Below are 21,958 nucleotides of genomic sequence, written 5' to 3'. Positions count from 1 at the left end.
TTGTGCCATTTATTATTTTGGAAAATCTCATTAATTTCTAGGAAGTGATCTGGAGACTAGCCTTGAAAAGGTGGCACAGATCTCACAGTTGCAAGCTTAGAACTGGGAAATTGAGACTGCAATCACTACCTTGCAGGCTTATGCATGTGAATGGAGGCCTACATTCACATGGATGTGGGATTCTGCATGTGAATGGGAGTCCAGGTCAGTGAAAAAGAAGTCTAGCTCATTTTCTAGGAAACTAGAGTGGTTTTTTAGCTACTGGGTGTCCTATAGCTCTTGAGGAAGGTCAGTAAGTTTCTAGTTGTCAGCCCCAATTACTCAATTGTATCGAGGTAGTTGGGTCATATCATAGTAACTCTTAGTCACATGTTTACCCCAATATATTGGTGAACTTGGGTAAATCTGGGAGGAGGGTGATCCGGATTTAAACAGGAATGCAACAAATTACAGAGATAACCATAAATACAGAGATGAAGCAAAAATAATAATTCATTTCATTAATTTAAAATACCGAAATATGCTTACAAACAGAAATGGAAATAAACAAGCTAGGGCGATGGTCGCTTATCTCTGAGAAGAGATGTGGCATATACATGCCTTTGAACTCTCTTACAATGAGGCTCGAAGGCCTATTTATTGTTGAGAAACAATGGAAAACCCTAAGCATCCAAAAATTAACCCTAGGAGATGAAGAGCCATACTATGGGCCCCGTTTTGGGTAAATTAGTACATCAACTTCCTGGGGTCGTAACTTTGGCATACAATCTCTGTTTGATGCGCACCATAGCTCGTTAGAAAGATCTATCCGAGGACTACAACTTTGGGAAGAGAAACATCGGTCCAAGTGATCCAAGTGGATATTGGTGGCAACCCGCTAATTTCACTTGGATCCACACCATTGCTTCTTTCAGTTTTTCAGTTTCCTTAATTATAGCACAGTTTACTATTTTTAGCAACTTTTGGGGTCCTAAACTTCTAGAGCCATTTTGAGGCCCTAAAGGACATTTTTTGGGAAATCTACCGCTAGTGATTTTCTGTCTAAAATCATCTTTTCCATTACAGTCCTCGGAGAGATCTTTCCAACGGGCTATCATGCGCTTCAAGTGAAGATAATATGACCAAGTCGCGACCCCGGGAAGTTGGTTGTCCAACTCACCCCAATGGGGCCCATAAACTCTTCGTGTTACATCTCCTCGGGTTAGGGTTTTGGTTGTTTAGGGTTTGCTCTTATTGTTCAATAATAAAAAGGCCCTTGAGCCTCATTGTAAGATAGTTCAGAGGCATGTAGCCACCACATCTCTTCTCAGAGATAAGCTATCATCGCCCTAGCTGGTTTATTTCCATTCCTGTTTGTAAGCATATTTCAGTATTTTACATTAATGAAATGAAGTATTATTTCCACTACATCTCTGTGTTTACGGTTATCTCTATAATTTGTTGCGTTCCTGTTTAAATCTGGATCAGTGGTATCAGAGCAGTCTACTTTTCTTCTCTGTTTTTCTCTGCATGTCCCTAACGAGGTCGAGATATAAGGAGTTAGGGCTTGAATTGGTCGAACCTTTGCAAGACCAACCTCGCAAATCCTGACAGCCTCCCATGGCGGATGGAAAGAAATACAAGGGGGCAGGAGAACCTATCAAAATCTTGCTCGAAGAAGCCCTCGAGTGATAAAGGAATGCGATGATGGACAACTTTTCCCAGATCCTTCAGCGGCTACCCAGGGGCAACGCATCGGCTTCCAACAGCAACTCTGGAAATGCCACACCATTTAAGGTACAAGTTAATTTTGAAATCCCCATATTCGAGGGTCAGATAGACGCAGATGCCATCGATAAATGGTTAAATGTGCTAGAGGGTTATTTTTCTGTTCATGATTTTTCCAGTCGGGAAAAGATTATTTTCGCTCTTCTCAAAGCAGCCCCCCATGTCAAGGATTGGTGGGAAACCTATTGCGAGCAGAAGGATGAAAGTACAGGCTCACTATTTTCAACTGCACCCACTTGGAATTCATTCCGGGATGCCATCAAGGAACAGTACTACCCTGTCAGAAGCTATAAGTATCAATACATAAAGTGGACCACGCTGTGGCAAGGAAGGGACCAAGACGTTCCAGAGTTTACCAATATTTTCCATACCCTTCGCACAAAGTTGGGTATCAAGGATACAGAGCAGCATTTGGTACTCAAATACCATGACTGCCTGCACAAGTACATCCAGGAAGAAATAGAATTCCTGAACATCTCCTCACTCGGCATGGCATACCGGTATTCCGTTAAGGTTGAGAAAAATTTTAAACAGAATAAGAGAGAAATTGGATCTGCGAATCCGAAACAAGGGAAAGGTGCCCCCAAACCGCAGAAAATAGGACAAAGCCAAAGCGGGGCAACCCAAGACAACCTGCCAAAGCTGCAAGCAAAGAATAGCACCGCGAAGCCGAAAAAGGACATGGGAAAGTGGTGTGAGTTCCATAAGAGCTCCACTCACAACATAAGTGAGTGTTGGGCCAAGCAGTCACTGGTGGCCGAGTTAAAGGTTTCAGAATTGGATGCATGTTCCTACTTTGAGTCAGAACCTGATAAGGAGAATGACAAAGGGAATCAGATTATTGATGTGGAGCCCAATGCCACCATTGCCACCACGAAGATCCAGAAGGAGGAACCCTAAGATCCAGAGGAGGCGGAGTGTCTCTTCCACTCCTAGATGTGGGTAAAGGGCTCCCCGCTATAGTTCATTGTCGATAGTGGGAGCCAAAAGAACCTCATTCCGGTAGAGGTCATGAAGCAGCTGGGCTTACTGACTACAGCACATCCACAACCGTACACCATCGGGTGGCTTCACCAAGGACGAGATCTTCGCTTGAGCCAACAATGTCACCTTCCATACAACATCAAGCCCTTCACGAATGAGGTATTGTGTGAAATTGCTCCCCTTGAAGTTTGTGATGTATTATTAGGACAACCATACTTGTGGAAGCGACATGTTGTGTATGAATCAAGGCCCCATGCTGTTATTGTTAATTTGGAAAATAAGTTGTACAGGATACCAGAGGTAGCACTGCCTACCACCATCTCTTTGGTTATTGCAAAACAATGTAGTAAGCTCATTTCCAAAATCAGGAAATTTGTTTGCCTGATGATACATCCTCAAGGAAATAAAAATACGGTGGCCACGACCTCTAGATAGGTCCCCTTTTCACGACAACTACAGATGGACAAGGTCGTGGAGGAGTACAAGGACATCTTCACCTCCCCTGCAGGGGTCCCTTTGCACTGTCAGGTCAAGCACTCCATTGATCTGACCCCAGGTGCGTCACTGCCCAATGGACCAATCTATCAGCGCTCCATTCTGGAGAACAATGAAATCAAGAGGCAGATTTAGGAGCTGATGCAAAAAGGTCACATCCGTCCAAGTTCATCGCCCTGTGGGAGCCCGATCGTGTTGGTACAGAAGAAGGATGGGACTGGGAGACTCTATATTGACTATCGGGCACTGAACAAGATCACTATCCGTAATAGGTACCCAATCCCATGGATTGATGACCTCTTGGACCAACTGAAGGGGGAAAAATATTTTAGCAAGATCGATTGGAAGTCACGATATCACCAGGTACCAATCGAACCCTTCGATGTGTGGAAGACTACCTTCAAAGCCAAGGAGGGCCTTTTCAAATGGTTGGTTATGCCTTTCGCATTGATGAATGCTTCTGCAACCTTCATGAGGCTAATGGATGACATCTTGTGGCCATTCACCAACTCATTTGTAGTGGTATACATGGATGACATCCTGATCTTCAGCCAATGTTTGGAAGAGCACCTACACCACATCCGACAGGTTCTCCAAACACTGCGACAACACAAGTTATGTGCCAATTTGGAGAAATGCACTTTTGGCATGACCCAAGTTTAGTATCTGGGATACATTATTGATGAAAAGGGGGTACATGTGGATCTAGCGAAGATCCAAGTCATTCAAGATTGGCCATCTCCAACCACTCTGACAGAGCTTCGTAGCTTTCTGGGCCTTGCCAACTTCTACCGTAGGTTCGTGTTGGGATCTTCTCATATCACTTGGCCCTTGAGTCAAGTCACCAAGGGAGGAACGAAAGAAAAATTATTTTGGTATGAATCTCAACAGAATTCATTCACAAAGTTGAAATATCGCCTCTGCTTGGCACTAGTTCTTGCATTACTAGACTTGCAACAACCATTTGAGGTCTAGACAGATGCCCCTGACTATGCTATTGGGGTAGTCCTTACACAACACGGGCATCTACTGGCATATCATAGTGAGACACTTTTAGACACAGTCCGGAAGTATCCCACTTATGATAAAGAGATGTATTCCATTGTGCAGGCCTGCCAACAATGGAAGCATTACATTTTGTGGAAGGAAACAGTCATCCACACATACCACCGACCCCTGCAGTTCATACAGACCCAAGGGAAATTGTAGAATGATCGCCATCAGAAGTGGTCCACATACCTGCAACAGTTCCATTTGAATATCAAGTATAAGAAGGGAAGCACCAATAATGTTGCAGATTGCCTCAGTCGACCACCGATAAGGGCGTTAACCACTGTGCTCAACTCTTGTGGGCACGAGACTTCTGATTGGCCACTTCTCTACAAAAGCAACTTGGAATCCGGCCACACATACCAGACACTCTTGGAGGGTCAGCATGTTCCAGATTTTCACCTCTAAGATGCCTTGTTATGCCACCTAGGTCACCTTTGTGTTCCTTCAAGCGAGCGTGCAAGATGATTTTGGAATCACACTATAGTCAGGCTACTGGGCATTTCGGGGTTGAAAAAATGGTGGCAGTACTGCAGAAGTATTTCTATTGGCTGAATCTTCCACAAGATGTCAGGAAGTACATCAGAGCATGCACTGCCTATGCCATTACCAAACCCACCATCAAGAAGCAAGGCCTCTATACCCCGCTACCTACCCCTAGTTGACCTTGGGAATCCATCTCCATGGATTACATGTCAGGCCTTCCTTCCACTAAGCATGGAAACGATTGTGTTTTTATGGTCGTCGACAGGTTCTTGAAGATGGCCGTTATGGTGGCCTGCAAGAAGAATATCATAGCAGAAGCCACTACTAAACTCTTCTTTTAATGAGTATGGGCACACTTTGGGATCCTACAGTCTATCATCTCAGATCGGAACAACGGGTTCCTCAATACATTTTGGTCTAGTCTCTGGTCGATGCTGGACACCAAAATCACTAAGTCCATAGCCTTCCATCCTCAAACTAATGGCCAGACAGAGGTTGTCAACAGGATGATCGTACACATTCTGTGCATGTACAACTCAAAGCATCCACGCACATGGGATGAGAGCCTCCCCTATGTTTAGCATAGCTACAACTGGGCTCTCCACAGCTTGACTAGCCACAACCATTTTCAGGTGGGATTGGGATTCCATCCACTATGTCCCATTGATGTGGCCATGCCACTTGCAGCTACTCACACAGATTCGGCTCATGTCCGATCCGAAACAGATAAGGCAAACAATTTCATTGAGCACATCCAACATATTCACCTGCAGGTCCATGACATTCTGGAGAAATCAAATGCCAAGTACAAGTAGTGACATGATCAACATCAGGTGCCACACAAGTTTCAGGTGGGCGACAAAGTCTGGTTGCATTTGCAAAAGGAACGCCTTACCGGAGCCTATCGGAAACTCAAACCACTCCGATATGGTCCTTACACCATTACGAAGGCTATGGGAGACAATGCATTTGAGCTCAGCATTCCCCCATTCCTCGGCCTGCACCCAGTGTTCAATGTGGACTTCCTTCGGCCATACTTTCCACCATTACTAGACACATCCGACATTGCAAAACAACTCACACCCATAGAGTTAAATCCAGATTGCATGGAACAAGCTGCAACTGATCGGATCATGGACACACAAATCAAGCACACTCGCCAGTGGAATATCCAACTTTATCAAGTTGTCAAGGCAAGCCAATTCCTTCACCAGGGCAAGTGGCTCAGCCGGGACCAAGTTCAGCAGAAGTTCCCTCATCTCATGGAGGAACTCAACGCAATGGTGACCATTTCTTCCTAAGGGGGGAGGAATGATCCAGATTGATATTGGTGGCAACCCGCTAATTCCACTTGGATCCACACCATTTCTTATTTTAGTTTTTTAGTTTCCTCAATTATAGCACAGTTTACTATTTTTAGCAGTTTTTTGGGTCCTAAACTTCCAGAGCCGTTTTGAGGCCCTAAACGAAGTTTTTTTGGAAATATACCGCCAGCGATTTTTTGTCTCAAATAATATTTTTCGTCGTAGTCCTCGGAGAAATATTTCAAATGGGCTATCATGCGCGTCAAATGGAGATAATATGACCAAGTCGCGACCCCAAGAAGTTGGATGTCCAACTCACCCCAATGGGGCCCATAAACGCTTGGTGTTACATCTCCTTGGGTTAGGGTTTTGGTTGTTTATGATTTTCTCTTATTGTTCAATAATAAAAAGGCCCTTGAGCCTCATTGTAAGACAGTTCAAAGGCATGTAGCCACCACATCTCTTCTAAGAGATAAGCTACCATCGCCCTAGCTGGTTTATTTCCATTCCTGTTTGTAAGCATATTTCAGTATTTTACATTAATGAAATGAAGTATTATTTCCACTGCATCTCTGTGTTTACGGTTATCTCTATAATTTGTTGCATTCCTATTTAAATATAGATCACCAAGTACCCATGTTGCTCCTAGTTTCCCCAAGAAACGTCTTTTACGGCCTCAAAATGACTCTAGAAGTTTAGGACTCGAAAAACTACTAAAAATAGTAAATTGTGCTACAATCAAGGAAACTTAAAAACTAAAAGAGACAGTTGTGGGGGTCCAAGTGGGATATGGGTGGCCACCAACATCCACCTGGACCAGAGGGTGTTACACCAACAATGCAAGAATTATGTCAATTGGAGTTTGTATGAGAAAGTTATGCCACTTAGAATTTGACATTCCTATTTTCGCCACCATAATTCGAGAGGATGCCACATTAGCATCCTTTATTTACAAAAAAGTGGCTAACCATGTGATTATGATGGAGAATACTCTAGAAGAGTCTACATTTTAATTTTTGCTAAGAGATGAGGTAGTTAAGCCTAACCACTAGTAGGTTATCAGGCTATGTTATAATTTGGCCACTAGGAGGAAAAGTGAACGGGGATATCTAATTTATCGACATTATCCAAGATCTTTTCTTCTATGACATTTTCAAAATTGCGTGAAAGAACATGTAAAAACCATGTATAAAGACACTTAAAGAAGAAGCAAAATAAAGGATATCATAATACAATGCACACAAAACTTTGATAACGGAGTTCACCCAGTGTGGACTACATCTCTAGGCCCTGCTTCAATAGTGGGGAGGCCACTTCATTCAACTCACTAAAAGAAAGGAAAGTACATGGATAAATACATCATTATACCTCCAATCATGGGAGTGACTTGAAATCTAGCTACTCAAATCATAGAAATCATAGCACTAGCAGATCCATCTCATCCTCTTAAGAATTTTGACTGTAAACATGACCTACTTCTGACAGGTGCATTGTTGTCTCAAAATAATGCCCAACAATTAATGATTAAGGCGAGTTTCTTCCATGACCTCTTAATTATGTTGCTCATATACAAAACTGACTGCACCATTGTGATCCTTATGAAATTTTGGTTAAAATGAGTATGAACTTTGCCTCCTTCTAGCACCTGCAAATCTAGCCCCACATGGAATCTTTTAGATTCCTCAAATATTTTGCATCAAAAAGATTCTTTGGAATACTCCCTCACAAAATCCATGCCTAGGAAAGGTTCCTCCTATCAAGGCTCCATTTGCATCATGGTTCTGCATTGTCATGGTTCCTACTGGTCGAGGTTACGCTTATTCAAAGTTATTTCAGTTACCGAATCCCTCGTGGCTCCCTTGGTTGATTTACAAAATAAATGGGTTTAAATGTATTTGGTCAGAATAACCTATCAAAACTAGCCCCGCTTGCATATTGGCTGGAAAATGGTTGTTGGCCTATTGGGTTTTGATCGATCATCGGTTCAATCCCCATGTGAACCTCTTATTTTCATTAAAAAGCAAATCATTTGTTAATATGTGACATACGTCGCCAATGCATAACATGCATTGTTAACCATTATAACCACCAAAAAATGATTTCCATGTGACTTCCAGTAAACTATCTGTTTTTCCATTAACATTGACAGAAAGCCATAACCATCGATAGTTTTGCAACTATAAAGAGTCGGCTGAAACCGCTAGACCATCCATTGGTTGTGTCTGCCTGCCGATTGGTTTGTCATCATATTTTGTATAACCGTGACCGCTATTATTTAACCCAGTCAAAATATAACCACCACACATATGTTTAGAGTGGGTCGTTATAACCATCGACATATAACCAAACCATCGGGATATATTGCAACATATGACTATAATGTTTGGAATCACATTGTTAATCAAACCTACCACGTTCAATTTTTGAAACTTCACTAGTTGGTCAATTGGTCAACCAATGTACAAATATAGTCATTCACTTTTGCAATTAGCCACAACATAATATGCAACTGCAAACCGCAAATCCATTGGCATATTTGAATATACCATAAACTTTGATGTCGCAGTTTGGAAAATGTCATCGAATGGCTCCGTTCACCATTGAACTCACCAACATGGTAGTCGTTCACCACACTGTCCACACGAATTATATAACAACACACTGACAACACTCATAACCATCGTTAGAAACTTCCATGGTCTTCATTGTTAAATTAATTATTTACAATTTGTTTTCAAACCGCCGCTTCATATGAATTGGTTTGTATTTTGGTTGGTTCAGTGTTTCGGTGGGGTCGCTTGTTGGCAAGCCCACCATTGACCAGTGGGTGTGCGTTCAACTCCTTCTAACCCCATTTTAAATAATCTTCCCAAACCATTAACACATATGGATTGTTGGGCATGCTATATTTCCAACAATTTAATTGCTTTCCCAGAACTTGTAATTGCTGAATTAAACCATGGAGTTATCAATTTGGTTAGGTCCCCCAATTGGTAACTAGTTGGGTGGCATGTGGAACCCATTGATTGGGCCACCCTTTGACTCTATCTTTGGTGGGGTTCCACTATATTTGTCGGGTTTTCAAAATTTAGTCGTCGTTAGGTCCTCTGCTAAATTTGTTAGACTTATGCCGAATTTGGCCACTATTTTAGCCAAACTTCCAGCTTGGAGATGCTCCAAATTTAGTTGGAACTCTACTAAATTTAGCGAATGGGCCAAGTTCGATCAAAAACTTTACTGGAAATAACTTGTGCATACAAAGTTGGATTGAGGCTTGTTTGTGTCGTTGGAATATAAACAACGAGGTATTTAATATAGTTCTCGTTTCGATGAGATCTAAAGACTCAACCTAGATAATTATTCTCCACTTAGGAGCTTTTGGTCCTCCAAAATTGTAAAAAATATTGCAATCTTGATCCATGTAACAAATCTCTCTGAAAGGCTACACTTTCTTCTCCTTCACCTTTGTACTTTGGAGGTTGAAGTGTTAAAACTAACACTCACATCCATATGCAAACCTATAAATACTAATACATGTCCAACTTGCAAGACCTAAACAAAGCCATACTTTCGAAGAATTTATACCACACTCATGGTCAAGTTTACAACAAATACCAAACCCCATGCTACCCAACCAAAGGAAAAAATATCATTGTGTTGCATTCATAAGTGATTTTATACATCTCATTACTTTTACAACAATTTCTGAACATGTGATTTACAATGTTGACCATGCCAAAATACTTAAAATGGCTTCCAAATCTAGATGGATCTTCGTGGGATGCAACTCTCGATGGAACTCTTAATATGTAACTCTCTAATTTCCTTTCTTATTGTAATGACTACAACAGTTATTCTTCCTCCAGACTTTCCTAACCTTCTTTCTTCCATGACAAGGAGAGGGATCCTTATGTTGTGACTCCTTCCTGGTCAACATAACCTTCCTTGAACAATGAATGAGGAGATCTTTCCTTAGATCTTCTTTTTGAATGATCACCTCCCTTTCAAGATAACCTACAATCATGATCATTAGAATGGCGTGATGTTCTTTTCATTGTCACGAACTTGTCTCCTAAAGAATCTCTTGTCTCTTCCTTTCTAACATAGACCAAACCTGCATATCGAGGTAATTCCACCACTTGGATAGGATTCACAATGCCTTGGACATTAAATCCTAACTCTTTGCCTTCGTATTGGATCTTCTACATGAGCTTCAATCCAATCCCTTTAGTGTGATTTTCAAATGCACCAAAATCATCATCATAATGAGAACATGAAACTAAAGAATCATTCTTTACCTCAGATATTGATTTTGAAGTGGGTGATGATGGCTTCACAAATGTTTCGTTGTACTTAAACTTTTCCAAGGCCTCTTCCATGGCTCGTAACTGGAGCTACAATTTCTACTTCTCCTCTTCTTCTACTTGTATAATTCATCTTAGTTCAAGGTTCTATGGTTGAAGTCTTCGATTAATCTCTTCATTTGAATTTTGAGAAGAAGATGAAGAAGAATAATATATGCTTGGAGATGGAGATGGAGCATTTCATTTCTCCTTATTTTCCTCATTTTCTGATTTATTCTCATAACATGAAAACAATATGCCTACCATCTCTACCTTCCTGTAGAAGGCCTTGTAGAGATCTTCGTTATTCTCCTTTTCTCCTCTTCGCATTACACCTCCAATCTCTGGTTATTATTCACACTCGCAACTCACTTCAGCAAGAAGAACACTATGATACCAAACTTGATCTAGGATCTCTGATTCATCGACATTATCCAAGATATTTTATTCTATTATGTTCTTAGAATTACATGAAAGAACATCTAAAAACCATGTACGCAAACAATTAAATAAGAAACATAAAGGAGATCATAAGACAATGCACACAAAAGTTTGATACCAGAGTTCATCTAGTGTGGATGATCCCTACTTCAATAGTGGGGATGCTTCTTCATTCATCTCATCAAAATAAAGGAAAGTACATGGAAAACTACATCATTGTACTTAAAATCTCGAGAGTGACATGAAATTTGGCTACTCAAATCGCAACAATCACAACACTAGTAGATCTATTGCGTCCTCCTAATACCTTTGATTGTAAACACAACATACTTCTAACAGGTGCATCTTTCTATCAAACTTCATACCCAAAAATTAATGATAAAGGTGGTTTTCTTCCATGACCTCTGAATTTTTCTACTTGGATGCAAAAATTGACTACGCCATTGTGATCCTTGCGAAATTCTAGCTAAAATGAGTATAAACTTTGCCTCATTCTAACACCTACAAATCTGGCCCCATAGGGAATCTTTTAGATTCCTCAAAGATTCTCTAGAATATTCCTTCTCAAAATTTGTGTGTGGGAAAGGTTCCACTTGTCAAGTTTTCATTTGCGTCATGGTTCTATGTTATTGTAGTTCCTGTTGGTTAGGGTTCTGCTCATTCAAATTCTAAGCTCTCGGCTCCCTTGTGGCCCCCTTGGTCAATTTACAAAATAAATGGGTTTAAATGCATGTGGTTGGGTGGATGTATCAAAGATAGCCCCGCTCGTATATTAGTTGGATAATGGTTTTCTTCCTATAGGGCTCTATTCAATCATTAGTTCAAACCCATGCAAACCTCTTCTTTTTATTAAAAAACAAATTGTGCCACCACATAACATTCATCGATAACCATTATAACAACTGAACAATGGTTTCCATGTGACCATCAGTGAAATATCTATTTTTCCATCAACATTGATCGAAATACATGATTGCTAATATTTTTGGCACTATAAAACAACCGATTGAAACTATTAGACCATCCATTCTATTTTTCTGCCCATCGATTAGTTTTTCATCATATTTTATATAACCATGACCACCAATTTTTAACCTAGCCAAAACATAACCATCGCACTTATGTTTAGAGTGGGTCATTGTAGCCGCCAACATATAACCACACCACCAAGCTATATTAAAACATGTGAATGCAATGTTTAGAACAGTGTCATTAATCAAACCTATTGCGTTCAATTTTTGGAACTCTGTTGGTTGGTCAATGGTTCAGCCCATGTACAAATATATTCGTCAATTTTTGTAATTAACTACCACATAATATGAAACCATAAACTGCAAATCAAATGACATATTTGGACAAACTGTAAACGTTGATGTCATGGTTTGGAAAATGACGCTGGCTGGTTCTATTCACCGTTGAACTCACCAACATGGTAGTCGTTCACCACATTGTCAACACGACTTGAATAAAAATAAGTCGATAACACTCGTAACCGTCATCAGAAACTATCGTGGTCTCTGTTGTTGAATTAATTGTTTGTGATTTGTTTTCAAACTGTCGGTTCATATGAATTGGTTTGTATTTTGGTTGGGTCAGTCTTTTAGTGGGGTTGTTAGTTGGTGGGCCCACCATTGACAGCCAAGCATGGGTTTAACTACAACCAACCTTATTTTAAATAATCCACGTAAACCATTAAAACATGTGGACTGCCATGCATGTTATATTTACAACAATTCAACCATTTTCCAAAAACTTGTAACTGCTATATTAAACCATGGAGCTACCAATTTGGTCAAAGCCCCCATTTGGTAACCAGTTGGGTGCCACATGGCACCCATTGATTGGGCCACCCTTTGCTTCGATATTTGGTAAGGTTTTGCTAGATTGGTGGCTCCACCAAATTTAGCTGTTATTAAGTACTCTACTAATTTTGTTGGACTTCTGCCAAATTTGATCATTGTTTTGGCCATATTTCCAAATTGCAGATGCTCCAAATTTAGCAAGTCATGGTCACACTTATATAAAATATTGCGAAAAACCAATTAGTAGGTGAAAAAAAAGTGCTTGGTCTGATGGTTTCAACCCATCATTTTACAATGCCAAAAATATCGATAGTCATGGCTTTCGATCAATGTTGATGGAAAAATGGATAGTTTACCGAAAACGGCCACATGGAAACTATTGTTCAGTGTTTACAATAGTTATCGGTGTATGTTTTGTGGTGACGACGTACATCATATATTAACCAATTTTTTTTTAATAAAAATAAGAGGTATGCACAAGCTTTGAGCCGACATAGGGTTTGAAATGAATTTGGCCAAGTTTAGCTGAAATTTTAACCAAGTTTGATTGAAACTTTGACTGGAAATAACTTATGCACACGAAGTGAGATTGAGGTATTTTCTACGCCATTGGAATCAGGAAACAAGCTATTCAATCTAGTCTTTGTTTTGATGAGATCCAAAGGCTTTGATTTCTAAGGTTTTCCAAAGCCACCTGGATCGTTCCTCTCCACTATGGAGATTTTGGTCCTCCAAAAGCATAAGAAATACTACAATCTTGATCTGCGTAATAGATGTCTCTGACAGGCCACACTTTCTTCTCCTTCACCTTTGTACTTTGTAGCTTGAAGTATTGAAACCGACACCTGCATCCATATGCAAACCTATAGTTGTCAATACAGGTCCAACTTGCATGACCGAAAAAAAACCTAGCATACTTGCGAAGAGTTTATAACACACTCATGGTCAAGTTTACAACAGAAACCAAACCCCATGCTACCGAACTAAAGGCCAAAATATCACTATGTTTCATTCATAAGTGATGTTATAGATCTCATCAATTTTACAATAAATTCACAACATTTTATTTATGATGGTGGCCATGCAAAACTACTTAAAAAGGCTTCCAAATCTAGATGGAGTTTTGTGGGACACAAATCTAGATGGAGCTCCCAACAAGTAGCTATCTTATGTCCATTCTTATTGAAATGTCTGCAATGGTTCTTATTCCTTCATACTTTCCCAACCTTATTTCTCCCCTGATGAGGAGAGGGATCCTTATGTTGTGACTCCTTCCTAATCGGCATAACCTTCCTCGAAAAATTGTCTCTGGTGCAAGTCTGATGAGGATAGATTTCTTTAGCTCTTCCTTTGGAATGCTCACCTCCCTTGGAGATGACCTATAATCATGATCACTGGAATGGTGTGATGTTATTTTCACTATCATGGACTTGTCATTTCAATAATATCCTATCTCTTTATTTCTAACATATCCCAAACGTATATCAATGTAATTCCACCACTTGGATGGGATTCACAATGCCTTAGCCATTAACTCCTAGGCCCTTGACTTCATATCCCATCTTCTTCATGAGATTCAATCCAATCCCTTTATTTTTCCTTTCAAGTGCACCAAAATCATCATCATAATGAGAACATGAAACTTAAGAATCCTTGTTTACCTCAGCTATTGATTTTGAAGTGAGATGATGGCTTTTCCAAGCTATCATTGCACTTCAAGTTTTCCAATACCTCTTCTATGGCCCATTGTTGAAGCTACAATCTTTGCTTCTCCTCTTCTATTGCTTGTAGAAGCCATCCGAGTTCAACATTCTCTATTTGAAGTCTCTGGATGACCTCTTCATTCAAATATGATTCAAGATGGATATGGAGCATTATCTTTCTCCTTCTTTTCCTCCTTTTCCAATTTCTTCTCATAATTTGAAAACAATATGTTTACCATGTCTTTCAACTTGTAGAAGTACTTGTAGAGATCTTTGTTATTCTCCATTTTTTCTCTTTGCATGTTCAATCTTTAGTTATCATTCACACTCACAATTAACATCAACAAGAAGATCGCTATGATACCAAACTTGATCCGGGATCTCTGATTTACTAACATTATCCAAGATCTTTTCTTTTATGACGTTTTCAGAATTGCATGAAAGGGCATGTAAAAGGCATGTACACAAAAACTTAAAGAAGAAGTAGCATAAAGGATATCATAATACAATGGACAAAAAAGTTTGATAACGAAGTTCATTCAGTGTGGACTACGTCTTCGAGCCCTGCTTCAATAGTGGGGAGGTGTTGGCTTAGTGGTTCCTGACCGAGGTTCAAAGTTAGTTTTTCCAAACATATCCCTACACTACTGGCCCTTTTGGCATCAACCCGCGGAGTGTAGACTGAAGTCTCACTCAAAGCAGTATGGGGGGATGCTGGAACCAAGTTTCCACACCCAGAGATTAGTGTAATGTCATTTTATGCCCTAAACCTACCTTCACGTAGACCGATAAGTCTTTAGGGCTTATCGATATAGCTTCCCTTAATCAGATTCTATACCTCCGCGAACGTTCACGATTGTCTGTTGCAGACCCTAAACAGGTGAATCAACCACTTACCCACCTCTATGATTACTCCTAATTCCATATTTACCCAGATTTGCTTAAGTGTTTGATAACGTTAACATGCAACCATATATTCTTCGAGTAAACAATGATTATTACTTGTGTCCATATATCGGTATAAATCATGTAAAGTCGTGCATCAATACAATATTAACTCATAAACCCATCATTCATCATAACATAATAGCACATTCATTCATAAAAGAAGGAGATAGATAAACAGGGGAATTTCTGTAATAATCTCTTTATTAATACTTCAGTTCTTCTAATAGACTCAATACTTCCCTGCACACTGAGTTGTAGGGGTCCATGCACTTAACTGCAGACTCTACTCTAGGCCTCTGTGCACACAGCTACAAAGCCTCTCTTCTACTCTAAGACAACTTTTCTCTTTCTTCTACTAACCCATTACATTCATCTTCAATGATCTCTAATGCTTTAGACTCTCTAAGAATCTCCTTTATATACAATCCCATGGTCCACAGACCATGGGTAGGTTTATACAAGCCGACACAACTTACATAAAAGAAGGGAAAAACCCCTTATGACACTTTACTATATACACACTCCGCGACCATAACTTGCGGAGACTTTACATTCTTTACAACAAAAAAGGGCTTTTTGCACCAAAACTTGGGCTTTTTCCCAAAAATTGACCCTAGGCGACCTTGTCCCAACAGGCCCCCAACACAAATATCGTGACTCGCCCTCGAGTCACTCTGCTAGCGCAGATATCTTACTATGGAGACCTCTCAAATCTACTTGTGCTACGACTACCTCAGTCGCGCTCTACGTGGCTGCCTTTTTGATCTGCTCCACCAGCTGCTCTGTTGCTAGTCTTGCACTGTCTTCCTTGATCTTCTGTTGTGTTTTATGTAGGCTTTCCAACTTCTCCTCAATGATGGCAGAGATAACATAAGCCTCATCTAGTCAAGACCCTAATCTGGCCTTGAGGACCACCTCTTTCCTTTATGAAGCCTCCACCTATTCGAGAAACTGTTTTTCCTCATATATCTTGGCCAATCGTTGTGCAATAGCGATGGTGCACGTCATCGCTCTTTCTTCATCATACCGCTACTGCAATTCATGGGCTTCTATGTTTTAGCTCCGTAGGCTAGGATCTTGTTGTAGAACTGTGACTACCTCCATGGATTGCTCGAAAACCGCGTGCAATCCACCACCGTGGTCTCCCCTCCTATAGCGCAACTCCCTTCTCGCTTCCTCTAGTACTGTGACACCCTCCTGATTTGCACAGACCCCTTGTCACCCAACTCTACAAACCGGGCAGTGTAGTTTATACTCCCGCTCCTCCTGTAGCTACCTAGAGCACTAAGACTGTGCTACTGTCATGTCATCATTAGGCTGGATCCCTGATGTATGGATTTAATCGGCTTCCATTTACCTTTCCCTAAAATGGATCTCCATTTAATTTCACAAGCTAAATGGCTCCACCATCAGTAATCTCTTTGATAACATATGGCCCTAGCCAATGCATCTGAAATTTTCCTGGAAACTTATCATTTACCTTAAAGGTGCACAGTTTGATGTTCTGATCATGCCATGCCTTTTCGGGTTCCTTCTGAACTCGTTGATGGAATCCTTGAGCTCTGTCATCTACATGTGCCATTCTTCTAAGTCTCCATGGTTCGCCATCCCTATGAACAGAGCTATGAGTAGACTAGGCATAATGTACTCCATAGTCATCACAACCTCTACGCCATAGACCAACCTAACAGGTGTTTGAATAGTAAGCTTCTTACAAGTAGTTTTGTAAGCCCATAACACAGCTGGTATGCGCACATCCCAATCCTTCCTCTGCACATTGCAAACCTTTGCCAGTGCATTCTCCAATATATTATTAAACTCTTCAACCATCCCATTGGCCTCAGGATGATATGGCGTACTCTTTTGATGATAAACTTGGAATTCTTCTGCCAACGCGTTGATCATTTCATTAAGGAAATGTGTACCGTGATCACTCATCAAAATCTTTGAGCAACCGAACCTGGTCAACACATATTGAAATAAGAAGTTCGCTGTTGTTGCATCTGTACAGTCCTTCAAGAGTTGTGCCTTCGCCCATTTGGTCAAATACTCAGTCGCAGTGATAATATACCACGCACTCATCTTCTTTCCCGGAGGCTGAATCTGTCCTACAAAGTCAATTTCCCATTTCTGAAATGGCTGCAATGATACCTGCGGATTCAAAGGCAGCTCATCCCTCTGTGATGGCCTATTGGTTCTCTGACATCCATCACACACCCTATAATATGCTTGGGAGCCCTTATGCAATGTTGGCCACTGCAACTCAACACATAAAATCTTCTGCGTTGTTCCTTTTCCTGCATAATGGCCTCCCACAACCCCTCCATGAGCTTTAGATAGGATACTGCTTCATTTAAAATCATGCACATAGTGTCGCAGTATCTCATCCAATCCCATCTTATATAAGTGACCTGCAATAACAGAAAAATATGCCATGCGCACCACCAATTCCTTCTTCTGTTGACTAGTGTATCCTTCTAGAGTCATTCTCGTAGTCAGGAAGTGGATAATGTCTGCAAAGTGATTGTCTTCTACGTGCACCATAAAGAGATATGCATCAAGAAACCCTTCTTCTAAATTGGTAGGATCCTATCTTGTTTCAATGCATGACAGATGATCTAGCCCTACATTCAATCACCCCCGATTCACAATTACTTCAAAATCATACTCCTGAAACAATAGCATCCATTTGCATATTTGCCCCACAAACACAGGCTTGTTGACTAGGTACTTTAATGTAGAATGGTCTGTATACATCTTAAAGTGTCTGCCTAGCAGGTAATGTTTGCACTTCTAGAGCGCGTGCACCATAGCCAACCCTATGTTCTCTGACGTTGAATAATTATTTTCAACCTTAGACAATTTCCTTCTTGTAAACGCTATCAAGTGATCCAATTCTCCTTCACTGCCCTGTGTCAGCACTGCTCCCAACACAATACATGAAGCATCCACATGCACATCAAATTCCTTCTTCCAATCTGGGAAGACAAGGATCAGCATGATGACCATCTCCTCCTTTAATACATCTAGACTCCACTGACATTCTTCATCCCAACAAAATGTAGCATCCTTCTTCAATAGCTTTTCCATCGGCACGGTAATCTGGGCATAGCCCTTCATAAAATTCTGATAGTATCCAGTATGAACCAGTGTTGTGTGCAACTATTTAACACTTCTTGGTGCCTCCAAATTAATTATAACGCGATCTTAGCAGGGTCTACCATTAATCCTTTTCTACAGACCACATGACCCAGCAGGATTCTAAAAGGGACAAAAAATAAGAACTTCTTCAATTTTAACGTGATCTGATACCTCCGTCATGTATCCCACATCAAGTGAAAACTAGCCACATGGCGCTTTACCAGTCCAAACACTGTCCAATCATCAAAATATACCTCCAAAAATTTGTGAACGAACTCCTTGAATGCCGCAATGACTACGCACGAGAATATTTCCAATTCATTCTTAAGTCCAAAAAGCATTATCGTATTTTGAAAGCATCCCCATTCAATCGCGAAGGTAGTCTTACTCATGTCTTTTGGCACGATCTTTATCTGATGGTATCTAGAGAACCCATCAATGAATGAATAAGCCTCTTGTCCACCCACATTATCAAATACTTCATCTGTGAACAAAGTTGGAAAAGGATCATGAATGCAAGCATATTTCAGCTTCCTGAGATCTATGCAAATCCCAATTTCATCGTTTTTCTTCTTTTCCTGAACTACCATTGGACTCACCCAATAATATTCTTCCACTGGTTCAATAATTCCTACTGTCAGCATCTTTTCCAACTCCAAGCGAACATTTTCCTTGTACTTAGTATTAAGGTAATATGGCCTCTTCTTAATAGGCTTCATATCTGGTTTCAATGTTATTTGCATCACTCCTAAATTGCCTATTATTCCCTTCAAGTCTGAAAACTTTGTAGGGAACAAATCTTGATACTCGTGAGAAACTCAGTGACTTTGTCCACTGTGGCATAATCCCAATAGTCCCCAATCTTTGTAAACTTTAGCTTCGCTTCTGTGCCAATATTCACTTGTCTAGTATTTAGTGGCACAGTGATATTTGGATTCCCTATCTGTGGCCCTTCAACTTTGCAATGGCCTTCTACCTCTGGGATGTTAATGTTTCTTGGGTCCTTGTCTTCTTCTTCAACAGTAACATTCTAGCACTCCAGTTCATGATGCAGCTGGGTAGGTCCTGCTATCACTTAGAACTTTCTCAAGGTTGAAGAAAGAAATTTCTGAGTTAACCACAAACCAATCTTTTAAGTATAGGTTCTAGCCAACCTACACTCAGAGAGGGCTCTCTCTTTATGATTTAACTTTGTTTGGGTGGGATTTTAGGCTAGTTATGGAAGTTCATGAGGATTTTGGTTTTGATTGAATGTTGGGTGGTGGAATTATTGGAACAGATGGATAGAGCTAGGTCTTTAAGCCATTGGGCTATGGAGTCAATCAAAGGATAGCTTAACTGGACCATATCATTAAAGGGATTGTTCATAGGGCAGGCTAGCAAAGCAAAAGGCAAATCTTCAAAGGGTTGATGGATGGAATGATTCTAACCAGGGTAAAAGGGCAATGAAGAATCCTTAGACCGGGATCAGAATGAGGAACAGAGGGTGATCATCAACAAATACCAATTAAGAATTCTTTGCTACATAGGCCACAGGGAGAAACTACGGAAGTAAGGGATCATTTAAGAATTCCCTAACTAAGATAGTTTAGCAGAAAACATTAAGAAGGTAAACAGTTAGGACAGAGTGTGTTAAAGAAAGTTCTAAAATATCATTCATAGTTTATCATTCAGATTTTAGAGAAACACATATGATTATTAATAAACATAAGGAAAAACAATAATACACATGAGAGAATATTTATTTGATTTTTGCTTTACACAAGAATTCTCTAAAATGTCTGAACTTTATTCCATGATCCAGCAAACCAATCTAGTCTTGATACAATAGCACTTTAAATTGATAAGAAAATGTCTACAGAATTGTCTTTGAATCCACCCCAAAATACTTCAAATGAAGAAGTATTTATACAAATTCTAAATTGAAATATCTTGAAAAAATATCAAGATTGGTTTTACAAATATCTCAAACTATTTTACATTAATAGAACTTAAATAAAGGACACTCAAAACTAATGAATCTATTTGGCACTATATTTATGGATTGAGGGTGAAAAAGAAGAGAAAGTCAGATTTGATAGCAACTCTTAATTGATGATGAGGCATCCAAGTCACTAATTGCGTCCTTTCTTTGTGCATTCTGCTCCTGCAATTCTGCAAAATTAGGGTCCATTCATACCTTTGTATATCTCAATTCGAGATAGATATGTAAAAAATGAAAGAGGTTATTGTAGATAAGAATGTTTTTGAGATACACCTCTCTCATTTTACCAAAATGAACCTCCAGCTGTTCACAATATTCTTTGCCAAAAGATGTCTAAAACAAGACTTTACACAGTCTGAAAAATAGGCTATGAAGATATAAATTTATCTAGCGTTTTGTAATACCTGTGTACAAAGTGAGATAAGTTGTTGTAGATTGGCCTTTTATAAACAAAAACCTCCTCCAGTTTCTCAAAACACTTTGAAATAGTTTCTGAAAAACTATGACTTAAACAGGATATTTCTGAAGAATGTACCATTTCTCCTCTAATTTCATCTTTTAACCTTAAATTTATTTTAACTGTTTTTCACTTTTACTTTGGATAAACTTCATTGTTGATGGTGAAAGTGTTTTCATCTATGTTTAACCCTTACTGCCTCCATGTTTACTTTTACCACTCTGTTTTTCATCTTTCTTCACTTTGACATGAATCTGTATGCTTTGTAGCTATCTTCCCTGTTGTTTGTCTTCATGCTAGCTATTTTACTTGACTTGGTCTTCAATCTGATACTCTTTTAACCCTGATACACTTTGACTATTCTTTACTGTGTCCTTTTACCTTCACTGTATATTTTAGGTTTTTACTGTCTATTTCAACAATAAATCATTTAATTTCTTGTTTCCTCTGCTTGTCTTTTAACTATATGTTTATTTTCCATCTTTGTTTGAATAGACTTGATAATAATCTCGGAGTAAACAGGTCTTATGACTAGTATTAAGACTTTTTATCCAAGGCTTCAGTCTTTTGATCGCCTGTAAAATAAAACAAATTGTTAGCAAAACGTTGGGTTGACAGGGAGGGTCATTAATGTCTTTAGCGAGATTTATAGGTCTATGGAGTGAGTCCAAAGTGATTTTGGGAGGTAAACCATGCTTGAATTGGTTAGCAGAGGCTTCAAGTGGCGCAGAAGGGTTACACAGGGTTTTACTACACAAACAGGAGAAAACGAGCAAAACTAGGCTTTTTTTGTTTATGCAAGAAAGTCAAATTTTGGCGGGTAAGGTGACCAGTGGCCGTTTTGGCGTGTAGCGGACTAGCGATAAGTGGTTTATTTCACACCGCTTTTGTGGGCTTGGTGGTATTCGAGAGGGGTAGCCCGATGCCACTCATCGGCGGACACGTAGCATCAAGGGCTGGTGGCAAAACCACTTTTTCGAGTGGGTATAGTTCGGCAGATGGGTCGGCCCGATATGGATAAGAGCCATTGGATGAGCGGGATGGAGATCGTAC

Source organism: Pinus tabuliformis, chromosome 5_2 (genome assembly GCF_031772625.1).
Source record: "Pinus tabuliformis cultivar Carrire ecotype Pingquan chromosome 5_2, CPIR1, whole genome shotgun sequence".
NCBI classification, from domain to species: Eukaryota; Viridiplantae; Streptophyta; class Pinopsida; order Pinales; family Pinaceae; genus Pinus; species Pinus tabuliformis.
This window is presented reverse-complemented; position numbering follows the sequence as displayed.